We start from the raw sequence: 18,438 nt of genomic DNA, 5'->3' as shown, positions 1-18,438 counted from the left end.
TTCAACTTGATAATAAGCACACATGTGACCATCTACTAGATTCATCTATTAATACCATGAAATACTTAAATAGTCCACGTGGTGAGCTAATAGATCCACATATATCACCATGAATTCATTCTTAAAATACAGATGATTCAATTCCCAATTTAGCTAGTAATGTTCTAATTATTAATTTGCTTTGAGAGTAAGCATCATATAATAGTTCATTAGATTGAAGAATCTTTTCTGGCTCTTCAATGGATGTCCATATGTGAATTTTCAATAATTTTTCTCATCATTATAGATCCTGGATGATCCAATCGATTATTTCAATTGTAAATATGTCTAGATTCATGAAATCTAGGTTAATAGTTGTATATGTTTTAATTACTCTTATATGAATATAATATAATCAAAAAGATAAAAAACTCAAAACATTTTTAGTTATTTAAATATAAGAAAATTTTTTGTGCTTCCTCGTTAAACAAATTAATTTAAACTTGAAAAAAAAAAAACAAAACTTGGAATATATATATATATAATATGAGAGATAAAAAAACATTAACTATTATATAATCACAAAAGAAATACTTGTTTTTTCGAATATGTCAATTTTCTAGAGATTCAAAACTCTACCGTATCCAAATTTGTCATATTGGATAGGTCAAATATATATATTATTAATCATATATGCAAAATGTCATTTCACATTTTTCTATTTTTTTCGAGGTGCTTTCCATTTATTATGACCATCATTTCATGTGGTTCTTTTAAAATTTGGATAATTATAACAATCAGCCGCAATGAATAATTATCTTCATTTATTGTAGTTATAACCTCCATTAAAATTGTTAAACTCACAACATTCATTTTAGATAATAAGATTAAGAATCATAATTTTTAATCCACCATTATTAAAATTTACAACATTCACTTTAGCAAATGTTGGTTCTATAGTTGATTGATATTCATGGTCTTTCAATCAATAACTCGTTATTTCATTCATGAGAAGATATTATGCAAAAGCTATTGCATGAAGCATATCCAAAACGTAGAAAAATTCTTCTCTAACATATTTATTTAGAAATTTGGAGCCTCAACTGTATTCATTTATAACGAGCTTTAGGAAGAATAATTGCTTTCTGACGATCATATTTTTAATTACATCTAGGTGTATTTTTGTATCAAACATTCATGATAAATAATTATTACTATTAATATCAAATACTAGAAATTGTAATTTTGTAATATCTTCAAGATAATATACAAAATATTGTAATTATATTAGAAATTTAATATACATTCAATATGCAAAATAACATTCATTTTATTAATTATAATAAAGTGGGTGAAAAATCAACCAACCTTTAGTATAGAAGATGGTTGGAGCTCATGCTTGGACGAAGGAGGCAATTGGAGCTCCAGCGTAAAAATGAGACACAACGAAAATACGAAAATCAAGAAAATATAATATTAAAATAAATTAAATTAAATTAAATTTAAAAATTTCAAAAAATTCAACTTTCTCCTATTTATTTGAAAATTTTACCAACATGTGTGTCCTACAAGATCCATGTCCAAATGACATTATTTATAGGCAATTTGGTAAGCATGAGACGAATTAATTACATGGCCTCCAAGGGTCTGATATCTTCAATACATGACAAATGTGTTAGATGTTGAAGAAAATGACACATGACAATATAGTGAAATGGAGAGAAAGTGACACATGACAATTAACCCATAATATAATGGACCATCTAACTATTTTACTAATATTTATAACAAAATCAATTTTTTGGCCATGTTGAAATGAAACATTTAAAAAGACATTCTAAATGGATGATTAATTCTATAAAATTATAAATCCATTTCTTTTCTAATAAAAGTGTTTGAAGTAATAGTGCAATACCATTTATATGTTAAGTTTAGGAAAATGAGAAAGAGAGAGGAATGAGTTAATTTTTCTTTTTTTTAATTATATTACATGATTATTATTGTAAAAGTGAGGATTCTATTTTTAGCTAGTTGCCAAGTTAATGAATCATTTGTCATGTTGAATACTCCAACATATGTTTCAACCATAACATCAAAAACTCTATTTCCATTTTAAATTTGAAAATAAATTTAACTTTTCATGGGAATCAATCCCTAATTGTTCATATTATATATTAATTAAAAACATCAAATATTCATTGCTTAAAAGAAATTTTCTAAAACTAGTTTCAACCATTTTGGGATGAGAGAATTCCATTTCTACTTCTCGAAAATTTCTATATTTACCGTAACCTATCAATACATTCTACTTTTGAGTTAGGTTGAGTGATAATTTAGTATGGTATCAATGCAACCCAACTTAGTATTTAAACTTTTCAATTAGTTAAAAATAACGCTTTAATAATTTATAACTTTAGGAAAAATATCTATTTATATCTCTAAATTTAGAGACATGTTCAATTTTCTTTTCTTAGATGAAGTTATGGGTCACAAAGGACATCAAATCATCCTAACTAGGTTAGCACAAACTTAGCACTCCATCATATTCAATTTAAACTAGGTTGACATCAATCATCTTCTCAACTAGGGATCATATTCAATCTAAACTATAAAGTAATATTTAGATTAATTTAAACCCTAAACTCTTGTGTATCAATTAAGGGTTTAGAGCCCATGATCGGAGATAGAGATGTGTATCCTATTAATTGAGTCATCCTAAGTACGTTAGATTTTATTTTTCTTTTTTAATTGGCCTCATTTAACTAATTTTTTGAAAAACTTCTTCCTCCCATCCTCTCGTCCTTCTTCTGCCTCCTCACTTGAACTTCCCCAAATGTCCATAACCAGCCCTTCTCCTTTTCGGGTTTGGATTTTGCATATCGTTATCAACTCCAAATTAGAGATTTTATTTCAATACATACATATATGCAAATGTACATACATACACATATATATATAGTTTAAAGTTATTCTATATCATAGTTATTTATTTTCTATTCAATTATTTCACACTCAAAGGTTCTACTCCTACCTTATATATGGTAAAATAATAACAATAATAATAATAATCTAGGTTGATAGTTGAATACATACTTAAAATCCCATTAAATATATTTTGGCAAAGATATACATACCTAAGTAATCAATATTTATAAAACAGCTCAATTATATAAAATATTCGTTACGAAAAACTGCCCCTTTATTTTATTGTTGGTAGAAAAACTATTTGGCACATAGTAATGGCCAAAAAAGTAATTTTCAAAAACACAAATATTTCATTAGTATTTTAAAGAATCATTTCACTTTTTAAATGCTTGGCTTTACGCTTTTTTTCTCTTTTTCCTTTTTTATAGAAACTTTACACTTTTTTTTTCATTGAGAGTGAGACGTCTTATAAAAAGAATGGAAGAAAGTAATATTATCGTCTTAATTTGGTATGTCAGCAAAAATATCTTGGTGACTATTTGAAGAAGATATTTTTACAAATTAATTATATATATAGTTTATAAGATAAGAAGATATATTGTTAAATTTTAATTAATTCAACAAATCTCTATCAATAATATATATACATACACTTGTTTGTCTTTGCATGCGTAAGGTAAGGTAAGATCGTCTTTTTTTCTATTCATTATGTGTGGAAATATTTGCTTTCTCCTTCATATTTGATTTAATACATTTTTATTTTCAAACATTTAGTACACAGGTACATTTTTGTCAAAGCAAAATTTCAAAACTAATAAATAAAAACTCATACATGCATGGAATCTCCTAAGATTAAATTAACTCCTCTAAGAACACAATTTTTGTATAAAGAAAACACAGAAGTTAGCAAAAGCTTGTCTCCAAAAATATAGATCAAGTATTTATTTTTTTTCTCTTTTGTTTTTATGAAGATTTTGAATCTCTTACTATTTAAGCTATGTTCGAGTTAAACAAAAGAAATTATAAATGCACATTTTAGAAAGATTTATAATCACATGTTTTTGAAAGTTTAACAAACTATATTTAAAGTAAATAGAATGAGTGATTTGAACAGAAATTTGAATCATAGAGCCATGGTTATTAATAGTAGTTTGAAGGACAATAATTTAAAAGAAAATTGAAAGTAAGGGTTGTGGGCAGAGATTTATTTATTATTATTATTATTGTTTTGTGTGTATTTTGAGAAAATTAATAGTGCAATTAAGAAGTGGGGGAGAAGAAAGGCAATTAAAATAAGTAAGAAGAAAAAGCTATGGAAATAAAAGATGTGGAGGATATCTTGTTGATTTGAAGAGAAATGTTTGAATTCATCGTGTGGCTGAGACCGGTATGAACCCAAGGGCTCACACCCACCACAGATTCATAGTTCTGATTTGTAAGTACTTCGTCAGGCTCGCCCTATTGGCACGCCCCCCACTCCCGAAACGGCGTCATTTTGAACTAACAGCTCCCCCAGCCCATCGAAATTTCCTGTCCAATAGGTTGGGCCCTCACTTTCGGCTTTTTCTTCACATACATTTCCTATATAATCACACCTTCTCCTCCCTACTTTTCCCACCACCAAAACTTCAATTCAAACTACAACATCATATCACAACAAAGGTGGTGGAGGCAAAATCAGGAGAATTATTTCATTTCTTTTCTAAACAAATAATCTCCCATGGCGGCTTCTGTCGACAACCGCCAATTTGGCTCTCTCCAGCCACCGCTTAATGGCGTCGTTCGCTCCTTCAAATCCACGGTCCCAACACCGGTCCGACTCCCCCGTTCGTGGATGCAACTTCCCCAATTCCAACATTAACAATCGCCTTCTCAAGAGCTCCGTGAAGATGGAACAGGAGGAAGAAGATGATGATTCGTGTAGTGAGACGAGAACGATAACAACGAGCTTCGTGAATTGATCAAGAAGGGGAACCGTGAACTGGAACCGTCGACTGTGGACCCTAGAGATGAAGGGACGGCTGATAATTGGATTCGAGCGGAACTCTTCCATGGTCCGTCTCACAGGGAAGCCACCCCTTCAACTCGGAGCCACCTCTCAATCGTTCTGATGCACCATGGGTTCATAACCCCAGTCCCACTACACTACGTGCGTAACCACGGAGCAGTCCCTAAGGCCAAGTGGAGCGACTGGACAATCGAGGTCTGTGGTCTGGTCAAACGGCCCCACTAAGTTTCAGCATGGACCAACTGTGAACGACCGGTTCCGAGAGTTTCCAGCCACGCTAGTCGTGCGCAGGAAACCGGCGAAAGGAGCAGAACATGGTGAAAAAGAGCATCGGGTTCAACTGGGGAGCGGCGGGAGTTTCAACGTCAGTATGGAGGGGGGTCCCACTGCGAGAGGTGTTGAAACGGTGTGGGATTATGAGCAGGAAGAAGGGGGCGCTGAATGTGTGCTTTGAAGGGGCTGAGGATCTGCCAGGTGGGGGAGGGTCCAAGTACGGAACTAGTATCAAGAAAGAGCTGGCTATGGATCCGGCTAGGGACATCATTTTAGCGTATATGCAAAACGGAGAGCAGTTGGCACCGGACCACGGGTTTCCTGTGAGGATGATAATACCGGGATTCATCGGGGTAGAATGGTCAAGTGGCTTAAACGCATCATCGTTACAACCAAAGAATCAGAGAACTATTACCATTTCAAGGACAATAGAGTCTTGCCATCCCATGTAGACGCTGAGCTGGCTAACGCCGAAGGTATAAAATAGTTACTATATGATTGAATTTTATGTCAACCTTAATTATAATTAAATGTTTAATTTAATTTAAAATATGCAGCATGGTGGTACAAGCCGGAGTACATAATCAACGAGTTGAACATCAACTCAGTCATAACAACTCCATGCCATGAGGAGATTCTGCCTATCAACTCCTGGACCACTCAGAGGCCCTACACCTTGAGAGGCTATTCTTATTCCGGTGAGCCGCCGCCGTTTTTTGTATTTCTTTTTTTATATTTACTTGGTTGTTATCTAGGAAAGGTAGATGTAGATCCGGAGAATTAAAGTTCAAAAAAAAAAAACACACAACTATTTTAACGTGTCTAGTTTTGAAAAAACGTGTAGGTGGCGGAAAGAAGGTGACACGTGTGGAGGTGACAATGGACGGTGGAGAGACATGGCAAGTGTGCACGTTAGACCATCCAGAGAAGCCAAACAAATATGGAAAATACTGGTGCTGGTGTTTCTGGTCCTTAGAGGTGGAGGTTCTAGACCTGCTTGGCGCTAAAGAAATTGCAGTACGTGCTTGGGATGAAACTCTCAACACTCAACCTGAGAAACTCATATGGAACCTTATGGGAATGATGAATAACTGTTGGTTCACCGTGAAAACCAACGTATGCAAACCTCACAAGGGAGAAATCGGAATCATCTTCGAACACCCAACGGTTCCCGGCAACCAATCCGGTGGATGGATGGACAGAGAGAGACATCTAGAAATATCCACCGAATCAAACCAAACCCTAAAGAAGAGTATCTCCACTCCATTCATGAACACTGCCTCCAACACTTACTCCTTATCCGAAGTCAAAAAACACAACTCCCCTCAATCCGCCTGGATCATTGTCCACGGCCATGTCTACGATTGCACACGCTTCCTCAAAGACCACCCCGGCGCGCTCCGACAGTATCTTAATCAACGCCGGCACCGACTGCACCGAAGAGTTCGACGCCATTCACTCGGACAAAGCGAAGAAAATGCTCGAGGATTACCGAATAGGAGAGTTGATCACCACCGGCTACGCTTCCGACTCCTCCTCCAACTCCCCTAACAACTCCACTCACGGGGCCTCCAACTTCTCCCATTTAGCGCCCATCCGAGAAGCCCCAATGGTGACAAGACGCGCGGCACTGGCCCCTAACGAAAAGATCCCCTGCAAGCTGATTTCCAAAACCGAAATCTCGCACGATGTGCGTGTATTCAGATTCGAACTGCCCGGCGGTCAGGATCAGGTACTTGGGCTGCCCGTGGGCAAGCACATTTTTATATGCGCAAAAGTGGACGGCAAGCTTTGCATGAGAGCCTATACGCCCTCTAGCACCGTAGACCAGATGGGCTACTTCGAATTGGTCGTCAAGGTGTACTTCAAAAACGTGCACCCCAAGTTCCCCAACGGGGGGATCATGTCACAGTTCTTGGACAACATGGAAGTGGGTTCGACAGTGGAGGTTAAGGGTCCGTTGGGCCACATCGAATACACCGGACGTGGAAACTTTACGGTCCATGGGAAACCCCGGTTCGCGAAGCGGCTTGCAATGCTGGCAGGTGGGACCGGAATAACTCCGATATATCAAATTGTGCAGGCGATTTTGAAGGACCCGGAGGACGAGACGGAGATGTTTGTTGTGTATGCGAATCGGACGGAGGATGATATTTTGCTGAGGGAGGAATTGGACACGTGGGCGAAGAAGAACGAGCGTTTGAAAAGTATGGTACGTGGTGCAGGAGAGTATTAGAGAAGGGTGGGAATATAGCATTGGGTTTATTACGGAGGAAATAACGAGAGAGCATCTACCGGCAGCGGCGGAGGATACTTTGGCTTTGGTTTGTGGGCCGCCGCCGATGATTCAATTTGCAGTGCAGCCCAATCTGGAGAAGATGAATTACGACACCAAGAATTCCATGTTGGTGTTTTGAGTAGACAGAGACAGACGAAAATAATAAAATTTTAATTTTAATAAAATGTTTTTTTTTTCTTTGTTTTTTCTTTCTTCAATGGAAATCGAAAATTGAAGAAAAGGACGTTGGATTCGTTTTGTAAAATAATTAGTATATGTGAATATTAAGTTGTAAATACCCTTCTTTTTCTCCTATTATTGTTTGGATGTCTACATGCAATTAAGGGACGATAATTAATTCATTAACATTTCTCACCTATTATTTCATTATTTTCATTATTTTCATTTTGGTATATATTTGAAATTAACGAAGAAGAAATTAATTGGTTCATTTGTGTAGGAAAATATGTGGAGAATTTTGAAGGGAACTTATTCGTGGGGGAACAGGGAAATGACAAAAATGTCAATTCAAATACCAAATTGTCCACTAGGGGAGATGATCAGCTTCAAGATAACAAGAGATAGAAAATTAAAAGAAAAAACATAGAAAACCATAGCAAAGAAAATTCTGCATTCAAACATGGTTTTGTTAAACTCGAGTTGTTGAATATATGAATTCTTAATATTAAAAATTTTCAGGATTCTTTGGCGTTTATGTCAATATTTGATATCATATATCTAAAATGTTGGTATAACTATATATATATGTAGGTGATGGAGTATCTGAATGAAAAACTTGAAAACAACCTAACACGGCAACACAAATTTGTGACACTAATAATTAAGATATAATTTTTAAATTAAGATTTTATGCATTGAATAATTTGCCCTCATGTACTCAAAGCAATCTTAATTCCACCACAAATTATTAAACAAACATAAGTGAGGAATGAAAAGAAAATAACAAATAATAGTACCTAATAAACACATGAATTTAGGTAAGAAAACTAGAAAAAACTATGACTCATCCTAGTAGAAAAAAAAAATACTATGAAAAAAGGAAATTATTGGAAATGACACATTATAACAAATATTCACAAAATATGGTAGATTATAAAATTTTGGTATATTTTATAAATAACTTACACTAAAATAATATGGATTGATCCAATAAACTCACCTACTATAAAAGCTACTAGTTACACTGGACAATATAATGTTTCAATCACCCTCAAGTACAATATTTTTTCTAGAATTGTAGATGAACAAAATCTTGAAATGCCTAAAATTAAGTTATCCAATATACTTAGTTTATGTCCAGAAAATTTATTGACAGTGGGTTTGAAGTTGTAACTTAAAAAAAAAATAAAAATTTGAAAAAAAACTATACAAATAAGACTTGAACGCATTATTACCACTAAACTATCAATTAATATTAAGTATTAATTGATTTTGTTTATACATATTATATAAAGACAAGTCTCCTTAGCCTATACTAAATTTGCGGGTGAGTTTAATACATACTTGATAGTATCTATTTTTAACCATATAAAATGAAAAAAAAATGTAATATATAGGAGTTGTCCTAAACAGAGGAATAGAGAAAACCAATATTTGAATTCAAAGAATACACCGCAAACTTGTAAAGGGTGCACAATATCCATAAAACAAGTACAGTAATGTAGATGCGGAGTTTATAGAGATGTGAGAATTTTGGTGGAACGTGTATTAAGGGAAGATGCATATAGAGAGGTATTTTAGAAATAAGTAATGAGAAGGAAAAAGGAGGAGGGTAGGGTATTTAAAGAATGAAGAAGGTAGAATGAATTGGGAAGGTATAAGGAAAGATGCATGAATGTAATAATTGTAAAAAGGGAAGGGTAGAATGAATTGGGAAGATGAAATTAAAGGATGATAAAAATGGGGCATGTGATTAATGAAAGAAGGAAGAAGGAATGTTAGCCGCGTAGCAAGCGAAGGGGCGAGTAATGGGAAAATGAAAATGGGCCCATTGTTATTTGGGGAACTCAAAGGCCAATTTAAAACCTAGTTTAGTTTCCTTTCCCTGGCTTCCATCTTTTCCACAATCTCCGGACCCTACTCTCTCTCTTTCTCCTTCTTCTTTTTTATGGCCGCCACACGCATGGAATCATCCTCATTTTTAGATTCCACTTTACTCCTCCTTTTATTTACCCACCGCCACCACAATCCACTACTACATTTTCCCACCCTTTTTCTTCTATTCTACATACCTAACCCCAACTCCTTCTACCCAAATAAATATTTCTAAATTATTTTGTATCTCAATCTTTCTACCTTAAATTACTGTTTAAGTTAACCAATTTTAAGATGAACCAATTTTAAATACATACATGTACAATTTATTTATTGTGATATATAATATTTTACTATATTTTATAATTATTTTCCATTATCTTTCCATTTAAAATAGTTTCATATAACTCAATCCATCCAAATACCATTACTTTCTTTTCTCCTTGAAAAGACTCCCAGGGTTCCATCTCATCTTATTTGGTGAATCATGTTAGTGTGTCTAGATGTTTATATTACACCACAAGTTCGATAAATTTTTTGAGTTTAAATTTAGTTTTTATTTCCAAATTTTTTTAATATTTTTAAAAACATATTTATTTTACTTCTTAAATCTTAATAAAAATAAAAGTAGCTATTTTAGACTTTGTTAAATCCATGGATGATTTCTTTTTTTTTTGTTGGTCTGTTTTTCTTCATTTTTTTTTCCCTACAAATGATGTGATGTAGTATGTTTATATTAATAAGGGTATTTTTAAAAATAGCAAAATAAATTAAAATATTTACAAACTATAGCAAAATTTTAGATTCTATCACTAATAGTCTTTGATTATTCTAGCATGTCAATGACTATTTGTTATAGAATTTACTATAGATTGAAAATATTTTGTAAAATTTATATTTTTTAAAAATTTATTGTATTAATATTTATTTTTAGAAGTTAAAACTTTAATTTGACTCACCCACTAACTAACTAAGAAAGAAAGGGAAAGATTAAGAAGAAAAAAAAAAGGGAAGGTGGAGTTGAATTTTCTATGGTAGAATGATATTTAGGTATAGAATAGTTTAGTTAAGTCTAATTGAGATTAGTCCCATGTTGAACAGGAAGACATTGTGGAAGGCAGCTAATTAGGGTGTTTGGCTTGACTAATGGACATTTTAACAAGTGACAGCCATATATTAATTAATTTAAGGAAAGAAAACTTTATTCACACACTATTTTAAGGAATTAATAATAATATTATAATTGCACCCAATTTGATAATTGTACTGCTTCTTATGAAAATAGGAACCATATTATATTACCTTTGGACTTGATCACCCTACAACGTGGAAAATGACTCCAAAGACATTGGGTGGAACAAATTTGGCCTATTCATTGTCTGCCTTTCAATATACATTTATAATATTAATAAAGGTGAAGATACCTCTTGTCATAAGGGGCAGTTCACAATATATATAACTATAACTATATATATATATATATATATAGCCAATTTGTGTTCTTTTCTTAAATATTTATTAAAAAAGTATTTTGAAAAAGTGAGAGAGGAATGTTTATTTTATTGTTTGGGTAGGCAAACACCAAAATCTAAGATACATCTCTTCCTTTTCAACTTTAATTAAAAAAAGAAGAAGAGTTAGGATAGAAGAATTAACTTTTTACTTTCATCCTATGTTGGTTTACTAATAATTCTCTCCTCAAAGGTTTGATATAAACACGAAATTAAGCCAAATCACAACGACTTGACTTAAGTAGGAAGGAAATTACAATATCTAAAAACTAGAGGTGAATATTACAAAAATTGTGATTATGCCTAATGTGAGAGATCTCATATCCTGGAGAAAGTAAAGAGTTTAAAATTGGGCATCAATCACATTGAAAGAGTAAATAATAAAGTAAATCAGTTCTTTTTTGTAAATTGGAAGTTAGGGTGTCGTGTTGTTGGGCCAAAACGTGAGTGAAGTGTCAAATCAAAGAAAAGGAGGCTAAAAGAATGCATGGCCCTCCACACAGTTTGCAAAAATATCACAAGGACTTCCATATATAATTATTTGAACTCCCCATCACATTCATAATCTCTCCTAATTAATTTACATTCATTACTCGTCCTTTTTGGAACTTCATTTCAAATCAACGTTGCCATTGGACAAAGCTTTTCCAATACATGTTCATTTGAGACAGTTTTTAATTTCAGGACAACTTTACTTTACATTAATATGTGGACATAAATGAAAATATATCAGATATTTCCCATTCTCATCTTCCTGGTGTTTCTCAGATTGACAAACCTTAGCTTTCTCTTTAATGAAGACTTAGAATACACACACACAAACGCATATATCTTGTATGTATCTTTTCTTCCAGTTTTTCGTTAGGTTTATGGTTGAAGATCAAACGAACGAATTCTCTACTTTTATAGAAAATATATTTTACCCTTAATCAATTTGTACGGTAGAAATAAATATAATACTATAAGAGTATATTTTGGAGTAAATGCATATCTATGTTTATTACATCTTATATTTTCGTATTACTTAATGTCCACGAATAACCTTTTTAAGAATAGAACGATACAATTATTACTATAGTTGACATTTTTTTTTGCTGTCAACTGAAGGATGGTATTACATTTCTCAAACTCTCTTTTTTGTTTTAAGCCAGGATTAAAATATATCAACTTGGTGATAAAATATTTGCTATTCTTTTTTTAATTATTTAATTTTTGCTTTAGATTTGAGCCAGTGAATTAAAGTAATTGAGTTTCAGTCATTTTTATAATGGAGAATTTTGTAATTTAGAAGCAATAAAAAAAAAAAAAAAAAAGCCAATGATAAGAATAGAAGTTTGAATAATATTCAATGGTTCACGATATAATTGAAGTGTAGTTGTAGTGCCTTCGCTTTCTTCGTGGAAAAAAAAAAGCACTAGAAATGAATCTGCAGAAAGGGCTTTAAACAATTACAAAGATATTTATCTTAACATTATAATATATTTCTTTACAGTTGTGATATAATTAATTAATTAAAAAGTTTGTTAATTAATAATCAATTTAAGAAGGTGATGTAATCAAAATTAACCTTATTTCATTATCAATTCATGGTTGTTGTTTTTCTGTCAATATTTTGCATCTCCCCCAAATTCAATTTATTTATTTTCAATATTTATTTCAAAACTACCACAAATTTGTCATTTGTTTATTAAATTACACTATTCATAAATTTAACCATGTTTTTATGTTATTGATGTTGAAATTTGAACAAGATAGCAACGGTGAATTGATGGAAAGAAATCAAAATCCTTGGAAAAAAAAATGTGAGTTTTAGACATTGGTGTGATGGATGCCAACCCACACTCTAATGCTTAAATCAATAAACGAACCAAAAAAGAAAAAGAAAATATTAGGATAGAAGAATTCACCTCCTTCTCCAAGGAGTTGTCATGGCAGGCGTTATCATATGCTGTAATCCTCTCACGATTCTGTTTAAAAACTATGCATCTGGGAGGCTTTTGAATGCTCATTAGACCAGATAGGGCAAATGAAATAGTTCCATGGCCATTTTCTCTTTCATTATTGTTCTAGGTGGAATGAATGGAAAAGTTCCCAAGCTAATTCACTAGGCCCGACTTTGGTGGAAGCTAAGCTGAGAATCTCAGATAAGCTTTTTCTACCCATTTCTTTCTCTTTCCTAAACCTCCTTTTCGTCTTATAATGTATTGCTTAGGCTCTAGCTATCTTTCCTCGACTAATTTAATGGCCACGAAACTTCTTAAAAAAATTACCCACAACACTGACCTCTCACTCACAAGTTGGAGCCCATGAAGTAACATGCAATTTATGATTCTAGTACGTATTGGGAGTTATAATCTTTATTTTGTTAGATTGATATATGTGCTTGGTTTACATAACGATGGTTTGCGCACTTAAAACCCTGTAACTCCAGGGTATCTAACTAAGACACTCTTAATTTTACATTGTACCTGTTCTTCCCATTTTCATAGGTATATGGATATCGAACTTAACTCACATGCACTTCATTGTTATCCCCTGTTGATATTTATGTAAACTAGTGTCCTAAAATCTCACTGTTAGTAGTTTTCATTAAACAAAAATTATTTATTTAAGAAAGCCTGAAATATTTTATTTTACTTTTAGACAATATTAATTCAATTCAATAAACAAAGACCCACGTTATATATAATGTTAGTCAAATAATACGTGGATGACATACAAATAATTCATGTGTTCAAGTTATAATCTAAAAGGTCTTTGGTTACGACCCACTTTGTAATTGTTACATGAGATGTAAATGTTACAAACAATATGAATTGTATTGTTCATATGAAGATACGTGAGTGAAATGTATAAAGGGTTCATACATGGGATAATGGATGGTGAAATTTTTATATCATTATTACGTCCAGTTCCATAAAATTTACTTTTGTTGGAATTTTATATACCCGTGCACTTAAGGTGCTTGAGAAGAAAATTATTAACCTAATTCTTTTAACGTATATTTAAAGAGGCTAGAGTTTCAAGTGAACTTGAGAATCAAATAGAGACAAGTGAAAAAATCAAAGAGTCAATTTGTAACTAGATCGTGATGATTGTCAAATTACTTGACAGTAGCATAAATGAATAGTTGTTTGAGCATGCATCACAAACTTTTATTCAATTGCTCAAAGATTTAGAGAAGGTGAAGAAAAGTATTTGGATGGAAAATAATAGTGCAGGTAGTTGGTGTTTAAAATACTCGATGGTGTAATATGCGATGTGATAGAGGTGTGTGAATATTAGTAATGCATTTTTAAAAGTGTTGGTAATGCTCTACCACAAGTTTTTCTATATATAACCCCAAGTGTAAGTTAAGCAAAGGTTTTTTGAAAATGATTCGAGGTCAAACACGAAAAATAAACAACATATAGTTAAAAAGATCGAAAAATGTTGTCTGTGCAACTGAGTGTTTATCAAATATAGGAGGTGTAGTTTTATTTTTAACTATAAAAAAGTATGTGTTCTAATTTAAAGAGAGTGTGACAAGTAAGTGACAACACTAAAAAAGAGATGAATAAGATCAAAGGATGAAGTGAAGTGAATGATGTGATAGCGTCATATTTATATTTGTAGCCTTGCATTGTCTCCACCGTTCAATGAGTTAGCCACATGTGTCATATTTTTATGATGCATGCTAAGGTTAGTCCAGAAATAAAGAGAACTTCTTTACCCGACTTAATAAATTCTGCAATCACTTATTTGCTCGAGCAGTTAATTGCTACCACTTGATTCGAATTGGTATTGGGGTCAACAGTTAGGAATAGGATATCGCATCCATATGACTATGAATGCCAACGCATGCTTCACAACTTACTATGTACTAATCTCATTCTCCTATGAAATTAATTAAGCTGCTATGACAAAGTGAGAAATCAGTGTCGACAACAAAACAATAACTTTAGCTATGGAATGTGATTAATAAGAAAATATAAAAAGACAAAAGAATGATGATGTTGTAACAATTATAGAAGGAATTGTAACAAATGAATATGATAGAAGGAATTGCAGCTGTAACAATTTCCTGCTCTTAGCTTTAAGTCAAGGTTTTATACAAAGTCTCAATGAAATGATACTAGATAGGATTCTTTCGAACTCTCTTAAATCTCTTCACTTTCTCTGTAAAGAAATTACTTAAATTGTACTCCTATGATATCTCAATCTGTTATTTGATTGATTTTAAGGTCTCTCACACTTAGTTGATTGAATCCATACAAGTGTTTGTCACCAAAGATGATTAAAATACAATCTCAATCTTAGAATGTTAACTAGAGTGCCATAAGTTCCAACAAAAATTTCAATCTAGTAGCTTATTTGGCTAGTTAGATGATGATTTGAAAAAAAGACTTCATTGGCCTTTTATAGATGTTGGACATAGAAGATAACTTCTAATAACCCATATCAGTGAATGTTGAAAGTTGAAATATTCTTCATGTTTTCTGGCACTATCTTTGTGTTATTCACCAGCTCTCATTGCATGCAATCTTAACACATATAAGTTTTGTTGCATGTGGTCTTAACGTGTAGCTTCAAAACGCGATCAAGGTCTCATAAGTTAATATGTTCTTTAATGAAGTTCTTAACTCAATATTGTGTCTTCCTGAATTCCTCCTAAAGAAACCAAGTCATGTATCTACAAATTCATCCAATGAAAAGTGGAGATGGTTTGAGGTAAATTCATCCAATGAAAAGTGGAGATGGTTTGAGGTATGACTTGAAGTAGTAAGTTTTAACATTTTTCAATAGTGATACTTGTTTGAATGAAGTAAAACAATTGTTTTTTTTTTTTTTATAGAATTGTGTGGGAGCATTAGATGGAACTCATATTAAGGTTAGTGTCAATACCATTGAAGACCTACATATAAAACACGAAAAAATGAAATAACCATAAATGGTGTCAAGTGTTTGTAACCAAAATATAGAATTTATTTATGTCTTACTTGTGTAAGAAGGATCAACTTTAGGTTCTAATGCATTCAAGAGATGCTATATCAAGGAGGAATTCATTGAAAGTTTTGAAAGATAGTAACAACATGAATAGTTCAAATGTTCTCATAATGTTTACCGTAGTTCAAATTGTCAACTATTATCAAAACTAAGCTGATACAGAACATGGAATCAAGTTCTGACATTTGATTATCATCTAATTGTTATCAGATTTTCATTTGATTATCAATGATATCAATTGTTATTTGATTGTTGTCTGATTACTCTCTTATTGTTATTTAGTGTTCATTGTTATTTGATTGTTAATGATACTAGTTTACCATCTTGTTATTATTTAATTTAATATTGATTTTTAATTATTTGTAAATGATACTAATTGCAATCTAATGACATTACATCTTTTTTTTATAATTACTAAGTAAAATCTGATATTCATCTCATTACCATCAAGCTTTTATCAATTATTAAGTAGTTTCTGATTACCATTACATTGTGATATGATTACTTTCCATTTTATGTCAATTAGTAAGATTTTTTGTTCCATTATGATTGTGATCTGATTTGTCACACCTTGTCTCGCACGCATCCCAAATCTTGCAATGCAGCGTGCGATGTGACTTGAGCAAGTTCTAATGCCTCAAGATGAAACCCCAGAATGCTCAACCTAACTTCTTGAACTTAAGCTTTAGGCGAATAGAGTTTACATAACGCAACGGAAAATAATCAACCAACTCTTCTCTTAACTTAACATAATGTACACAACAACACAATTTGCATGCTTCTTAAATACAACAACTAGAACAATAATCTTAAAAGTTTCTGCATTAGCTTCACTGCTTGGTAGTTCACCTTCCTTATCCCAACCTTGGCCTTAACGCATGGTGACTTGGGAGAGAAAAATCTTTAAAGCGTAAGTAAAAACTTAGCGAATGTTAGTTTTGGAAAACCTTTTCAGACATACAATGCGTTAAAAGGTTTTCAGTAAACAGGCTCAATGTCTGTTTCGTAGAACATAAAACATGCATTAGTCTTTCATATTCCTTTCTTTCAAGAACATTAACTATTCCCCCATATGGAATACTGTGATGTCCTTTTCATCAACAACATCCCTTGGAGAATATCGTGGTTCACTTCATGTTGCTTAAGCCGCTAAGCTCAGTATTTCCTTTTACGCATTAGCTAACTTCACTTACACCATGCAATAATTTTATACATAGATGCCTTTATTTCTTCTATGCACATTAATAGTTAGTTCATTGATAGAAATAAGACTAATGATTTATACATAACATAGCATACATTTAACATACATAAAACTTTACTTGGAGCATAACATTAAAGCTTTCTTTAGAAAACATTTCTTTCATGAACATTATTATAAGAAGCAATCATTACAATCAGAAGGAAGCTTTCAAAATTTTTAAATGATATTTGAAAATCACTCACAACATAAATTTTGTCTTTAGAACGCCTAGGTTCTAAAAGACCTTCTTGCCTACTGACTTAGAGTGACTTCAAATACTTTAGCATTACATTTTTCATAACCGACCCTTTTTCCCTATTTATATACTAATCCAAATTAGATTAGTCATCCGTAAGTTCTTGTTAATTAACTCACCAGCTTCTGCTTAAAGTACTACACACGTAAGCTTAATATTTTCATGACCATACTTAGTTTAAACTCTTACACACTTCACCCATTAAGTACAATTAGAAAGTTTCTAGAAAAAATCCTACCTTTCAACGCCTAACTTCAGCTCGTGTTTGATCCTCAAACTGCCTACCTTTCAACGCCTAACTTCAGCTCGTGTTTGATCCTCAAACTGCCTACTTAGTCTTGCTCACCTTCTCCTTCTCCCCACGTCACCTTATCTCAATGCTAAGCATCAAAACACTTAAATTCTCAAAAACTCTTTCTTCAAAATCATTTACTTAACAAATAACAAACGTAGATTATCTCAATGCGCGTCACCTTCTACATTTAAATTTTTTTTAATTTTAGTTAGCCTTCTAAAATAATCATTAAATTTGATTACCTTCTGCTTATTTGATTACCTTCTCATTACTTTTTTTATTGTCACAGTATTAAGTACATGCACCGATGACAATTTTGTAAACTAGTGAACCTTCATCCACTGTAAGGCTCTTATCGTAAAAGCCAAAATGAGGATATTTGCATAAGAAATTATATTGAGAATTATGCAGATTTTCAAGAGCAATTGAAGTTGTTACAGTGTGGTTGTCAGGGTATTCTTCATCAGCGAGGGTCTAGCAGAAAAAGGGGGTTTTTTTCGACAAGGGTAGTTCCGTTCAACGTGGTTTTCTTCAATCTACAGGTGGGTATTTCAGTGTGATTAACTCTGATGAAGAGAGGTGGATTTCAACAATGATATTGGATCTTGGTTATTAGGGGTTTAGTCAGC

The 18,438-nt window shown here is 32.5% G+C and overlaps 1 pseudogene; it reads left to right on the top strand.

The window, feature by feature from the left end:
* The first annotated feature begins 4,560 nt into the window (after positions 1–4,560).
* On the top strand, positions 4,561–7,838 carry LOC116402094 (annotated as a pseudogene).
* The last annotated feature ends 10,600 nt before the right edge of the window (positions 7,839–18,438 follow it).

Source organism: Cucumis sativus, chromosome 2, assembly GCF_000004075.3.
Source record: "Cucumis sativus cultivar 9930 chromosome 2, Cucumber_9930_V3, whole genome shotgun sequence".
NCBI lineage: Eukaryota > Viridiplantae > Streptophyta > Magnoliopsida > Cucurbitales > Cucurbitaceae > Cucumis > Cucumis sativus.
Note: the sequence above shows the minus strand (reverse complement) of the source record. Positions and strands in the feature narration are given on the sequence as shown.